The 6,000-nt window shown below is 45.1% G+C and overlaps 1 protein-coding gene across 1 annotated transcript in view; it reads left to right on the top strand.

Moving 5' to 3' along the window:
- The first annotated feature begins 307 nt into the window (after window positions 1-307).
- KIAA0319 (KIAA0319 ortholog) overlaps window positions 308-6,000 on the top strand; it is a 42,090-nt gene continuing 36,397 nt past the window's right edge. The window contains exon 1 of the mRNA XM_068169142.1: window positions 308-492. The gene's annotated coding sequence lies outside the window, so the exon portion shown is untranslated. The remainder of the gene's footprint in view (window positions 493-6,000) is intronic.

Below are 6,000 nucleotides of genomic sequence, written 5' to 3'. Positions count from 1 at the left end.
CGGGGGTGTGTGCGGGGGTGTGTGTGTCTCTGGGCAGTGATCCTGCGCGGAACGCGGCGGCCGCCCTCGAGAGATGTGCGGAGGGACGGCGCCTGCTCCTGAGTCAGCAGCGGCTAGGAGGCGGGCTCGCCCCCCGCCCCGGCCCCGCCGAGCTTTCTCGGCCCCCCAGCATCGCGCTGGCTGTCAGTCTCCCTCGCCGAGCGCCTGCCTGGGGAAAGGGGCTGTGGCGGCGTCGCCCTGTGCTGCTACTGGGTAGGCTCGCCGCCGCAGCCTGGGCGCGGCCGCAGGTGCCGGTGTGGGTGGGGAAGGGGTGGAAAATGGAGTCGGCGCTGCCCAGCGCCCCGCTTAGGCGTCGGCTCACTGAGTTCCCGAGCTGAGCGCTCGGCAGCTGTCCCCAGTTCACCGGCGAGGCAGCGCAGCCTGGAGCCGGCCCCCGGACGGGCGCCCTCCCGGTGTGAAGGGCTCCAGGGAAAGCAGTGCTCTGGCACGACTGTAAGTATCGTGCTGAAATGCTGACGGGACAGCAGTAGCGATGATCCGGCTTTGGGGGAAATGTGTTACATGTGTGTGCAACCTGTTAGGCCAGGAGTGTGGGGAGAAACAACAGTGGGCAGTGTTGGGTGAATGCGTTTATGCTTTAGTATCTAATTTGCAGATATATTTATTTATATATTTATAGATATGTAATGCATATTTTTATACATGAAGGATCAAACAGTTTCGATGAGGTGTTTCCTAAGTGTGTATGTGCATTTAGCTCTATCTGATCTGAGCCCTGAAATCATAGTTCTGGGTAGCCCTCTGTCTGTGTGCATGCATTTGGATAGTTGGGTATCCAGAGAATCTAAGAATATTACTTTGTCGAGGTGCTCTCAATTTGGGTTTTTGTCAGCATGTGCTTGTTAAAATACATATTTATGTGTGAGTGATGGTGAGGGTGCTAATGTGTTGTATGTGACATGTTTTGTCACGTTGCATTCTGAGCCAGTAGAGCAGAGTTTAAACGGAAGGAAATACTATGTGTAATTTTTGTCTCACAGCAGTTTTGGATGCTATCTACACTGTGATTGCTATGTGAAAGAAGACAGTTCCATCATTCCCCTGATCCTCTTCAGGATCATATCACAGATAACTTGTGGATGGTCAGTTGAGGGAACAAAATTCAAGAGCACAAGCTGGTTTTGATCACTGTTCCTATCTGTGCAGTAGAAAGACTCACTCATGTGCCTTTCACTGACTGCATGACATAGTAGTGGACTTGAGGTAGGGTATAGTAGCTTTTAAACTCCTTGGAATAGGTTTGTATCTGCCTTTGCTTTCTTCTAGTAGGTGACTGATCCTTAGCCATGCAACTCTAATAGGTGTTTATTTTGTTGAGTTATCCACGCCTGTTTTGCAGAGTTGACTTCTGTAGTTGATACTTCAAAATTAGACATTGCTTTGAGCTAAATCCGAGTCATTAAAAGCCTTACACAGTGCAAACTTAATAGGTAAGAGTGTCCACATTTGTTTTGGTGGCTTAGGTGATAGTGGAGGCTGAGCTGCTAAGTATGCTACATATCTAATTGTGTGCCTGAGTGGTGCAGGTGGGGTGTATATATGCAAGCTTCATTGGTTGATGCTTTTTCCTTAAGCACATGTCAATGAAGAATGTACTGTAGTCTGGATTTTACATTATTAATGCTAATTTGAGTTATTGTCAAGGTCTGTGGAGGAGACTGTGCTGTGGGCATGCTTGCTTAGTTCAGTCTTTCCCCACCTTTCCTTCTGGGAGTACTGGGATGGACAGCAAAAGGTGCACTTCTGAAAACTTTAGATTCCACAGGAAACACATGCAAATGTGAATCTGTTACATCTTCACTAGGTGCCTATCAATAAGCTGCAATTCTATCAATTCTAATGAGCTGTGTGGAGTGAAGAAGTTTTGGTTATCTGTAGTTCATACAACTGACCTCTCACTTCATTAGTTTTGGCTGCTGTCTGAGCAGGCTGCTAATTTAAATGGTGTAGAGGTGGGGGAATTTCCATGAACAGGTTTCCAAACTTGCTAGTGAGGTCTCCATCAGGGTGCTTTAAAAATACTGATTCTTCCTTCTTTCTGTGTGTACAGACATGGTATCTGTTTCTGGTCGAGTGCTTCAGACCCTTTCTAGCTGTACCTTCTGTGGTGTTGAATAAAATAGGTTGTGGAGGGGGCTTTGAGCCTTGGTTGTATGGACTTTCCATATAGATCACAGAATAGAATCACAGAACAATTTTGGTTGGAAAAGACCTTTAAGATCATTGAGTCTAACAGTTATCTAACTAGGAAGTCTGGTGCTAAACTATAGAATCATAAAATGGTTTGACTTGGAAGGGACCTCCAAAGGTCATCTAGTCCAGCCCCCCATATTCCTTAGCACCACATCTTCTAAACACCTCCAGGAATGGGGATGCAACCACCTTCCTGGGGAGCCTATTCCATTGTTTGATAATCCTTTCAGTGAATAATTTTCTTTTAATATGCAACCTAAACCTCCTTAGCGTAACCTGAGGCCATTTCATCTCATCCTATCACTTGATATTGGGGAGAAGAGGCTGACCTCCACTTTGCTACACCCTTGTTTCAGGTAGTTGTAGAGAGTGAGAAGGTCTCCCCTCATCCTCCTTTTCTCCTTGCTGAACAACCCCAGTTCCTGCAGCTGCTCTTCATAAAACCTGTTTTCCGGACCCTTCATCAGCTTTGTTGCACTTCTCTGGACACACACCAGCAACTTGGTGCCCTTCTTGTGGTGAGGGGCTCAAGGTGTAGCCTCACCAGTGTTGAATACAGGGGAACAGTCACTTCCTTGGTCCTGCTGGTCACACTGTGCCAGATACAAGCCAGGATGCTTGGCCACCCAAGCACATTGCTGGCGACTCATGTTCAGTTGGTTGTTGATAACATGCCCAAGTCTTTCCCCAGTGGACAGCTTTCAAGCCACTCTACTTCAAGCCTGTAGCATGGAATAGGATCATTTTGACTGAAGTGCAGGACCTGGCATTTGGCCTTACTGAATCTCATAAAACTGGCTGTGGTCCATCAATCCTGCCTGTCCAGGTCCCTCTGTAGAGCCTTGCTACCCTCAAGAAAATCAGCACTCCCTGCCAGCTTGGAGTCATCTGCAATCTTACTGAGGGTGCACTTGATCCCCTCATAAAGGTCATTGATAAAAATGTTAAAGAGAACTGGCCCCAAAACAGTTCTGGGGAGTACTGCTTATGACCAGCTGCCAGCTGGATTTATCTGCATTCACCACCACTCTTTGGACCTAGCCATCCAGCCTTTTTCTACCCAGTGAAGAGTCCATCCATCCAATCCACGAGCAGACAGTTTCACCAGGAGGATGTTGTGGAAGACAGTGTCAAATGCTTTACTGAAGCCTAAGCAAATGACATCCACTGCCTTTCCATCATCCATAAGCAGGTCACCTTCATGTAGAAGGAGATCAGATTGGTCAAGAGGGCCTGCCCTTCATGAGCCCATGCTGACTGTGTCTGATCATCTGGTCAGCTCAGACTTCACCAGTTAACCAGGACTGCCGGCAAGTGATGGGATGTAGCTTGTTGAGCACTCCACCAGCTCCCTCAGTACCCTCGTTTGTATGCCATCTGACCTCATAGACTTGTGTGTGTCTAAGTGGTGCAGAAGGTCACTAAACATCTCCTGTTTGATGGTGGGGGCTTCATTCTGCTCCCCATCCCTATCTTCCAGTTTGCAGTGTCTCCAGCAAACCACTGATGTTACCACAAAAGACTGATGCAAAGAAGGTATTGACTACTTCAATGTTTTCCTCATCCTTGACTGCTGTGTTCCACCCCACATACAATAAAGGATAGAGATTCCCCTTAGTTCTCCTTCTGTTGCAAATGTGCTTTTATAGAACACAGGGTGGCAGGGCATTGGAGCAGCCTGCCCAGAGAGCTTGTGGAGTTGTCTTCTCTGGAGACTTTCAAAAACTTCCTGGGTGTGTTTCTGTGTGACCTGCACTAGGTGATCTGGCAGGGGGCTTGGACCTGATGATCTCTGGAGGTCTCTTCCAATCCCTAACATTCTGTGACTCTGTAGAAGCATTTATTCTTGTCTTTGATGGCTTAAGAAAGATTAATTTCCAGTTTGGCTTTGGCCCTTCTGATCTTGCCCATGCATAGTCTCATGATAAACTTGTAGTCTGTTTGAGAAAGCATGTGATTATGCTTTATGTTTGCTAGTGGTATTAAATCTAAATGTAGATCCTTAGTAGGAAATTGGTGCTTACAGGTGGAATTGTTATCAAGTGCTGTCTATCCAGCAGTCTCCAATTGCAGTGCTGTAGAGGAAGCACAGAACCACTGTAATGTACCCACAGGGAAAGTCTTTACTGTCAGGCAATTATCTTTCAATTCCTGTCACAAAGTGTCTTTCAGCACAAACATATAATTTAATTTAACTGCAGATGCAGTTGCTTTTTCATTTAAGTACCTGATATCTTTCTGAATGGTGCCAGGGTATGACTGTTGAGTGTTTTTCAGGATGATGGGACTTCATCCTGAGCACATAGGAGCTCTAACCCTTAGAGTTAATGTGAGTGTGGGTAGCCTGATCCCCTTTTTCAGTTGGTTAACCTTGGGGAAGGAGCAGTTTAGTGCTTGCTTCCTGTCCTACAGCATTTTTCTTAATAAACCTGTCCTCTATACCATTTATTAACCCTTCTGCATGTTACAGAGGGTTCCAGTGGTTAAATATAGATGAATTTTAAAGAAACAAAATGTGCTTTGATGTTTGCTTCTTAGTGAAGTGTGTGTGCATGTGTGTGCTTTATCTGTTTAAAACAAGCAGTTTGCTGGACAGCAGAGTTAAGGAAGATTTCTGTGAACTTGCATTTTGAGATCAAACAAAGATTTTTTCAACTGTCTTTGCATGTGCTTCTACATTTTTTTCCACATAGCCTTCACTTTCTGCAGACTGCACTGATGGAGTAATGTGGGCTGCTGTAGAAGTTCAAATTGCAGTTTTGCTTTCTCTGGCTTCAATGCCTTTTACAGAAGTGGTAGGAACTTAACTACCTGCTGGTAACCTGTTCTGCTCTGGTTGAAATTGCTTAAAGGGTACTTTGTTGTGGTTTTGGTTTTGTTTTTTCTTTAGAGTAATTGTCCAGTAGTTTGTCTCTCTTCTGAGAGGATATATAGCAATGGCCTTGGTCTGTCAGCGGAGAGTGCAGGGCTCATGGATGTTTAATGATCTTACTCCATGCTACTAACTCTACAGAGGTTAGTTGTTGCTTCATGAGTGTCCCCTCCCTGCTGGTCTGACTGAACTCAGTGCTATACAAATGCCTCTATTGCAAAGCTGCAAATCCTGAACTTTTTGGACCTTTTTCCACTTCTTATTGTATGCCATAATATGTTGAAAATCCTTACACTAACAATGGTGTAAATTCTCAGCAGACCAGTTCCACCATTCACTGGTGGTTTAAAATGGTTTTTCCTTCCCTCTGAATAATTTTTGACACCACGCACTCCTACTAAGCATTTCACTTGTCGGATTTCCACTGTTTGCTTCCTCCACAGGAAGTGTAATAAAGGCTACTTAAATCTTGTAGAATCAAATTACACTTTCCATTATGTGCTGCTGTTTTGTTTTTATTTGACCAGTTGGTGTCACTTAGCAGTTAACAGATCAGTGGGGACCAGTGGAACTAGTGGAGCATGTAGTCCATCCAGTGTAACAGGGCAAGGTGTTGTCAAATAGCCAATTTGTTGTTTCATCACCATTGTGTTCATGGCGTTGTGATACCTTCCACATCTGCTGTATTCAGGCTAACCTGTGGATGTTTTGAACTGTGTGCATAGAGTACCTGTTAATATTAGAACTAGTAATGTCTGTACACATCCTGAGTTTTACTGTGTTAAATGGGACAAATGCTACTGACACTTAGTTCTCTTTTTCTTTCTTCAGTATTAATACACTATTAATGCTCAGTTATTAACTAACTGACTCAG

The sequence above is a fragment of the Melanerpes formicivorus genome, unplaced genomic scaffold (genome assembly GCF_026170545.1).
Source record: "Melanerpes formicivorus ecotype bairdi unplaced genomic scaffold, bMelFor1.0.p_v2 SCAF_165, whole genome shotgun sequence".
Classification (NCBI taxonomy): domain Eukaryota; kingdom Metazoa; phylum Chordata; class Aves; order Piciformes; family Picidae; genus Melanerpes; species Melanerpes formicivorus.
Note: the sequence above shows the minus strand (reverse complement) of the source record. Positions and strands in the feature narration are given on the sequence as shown.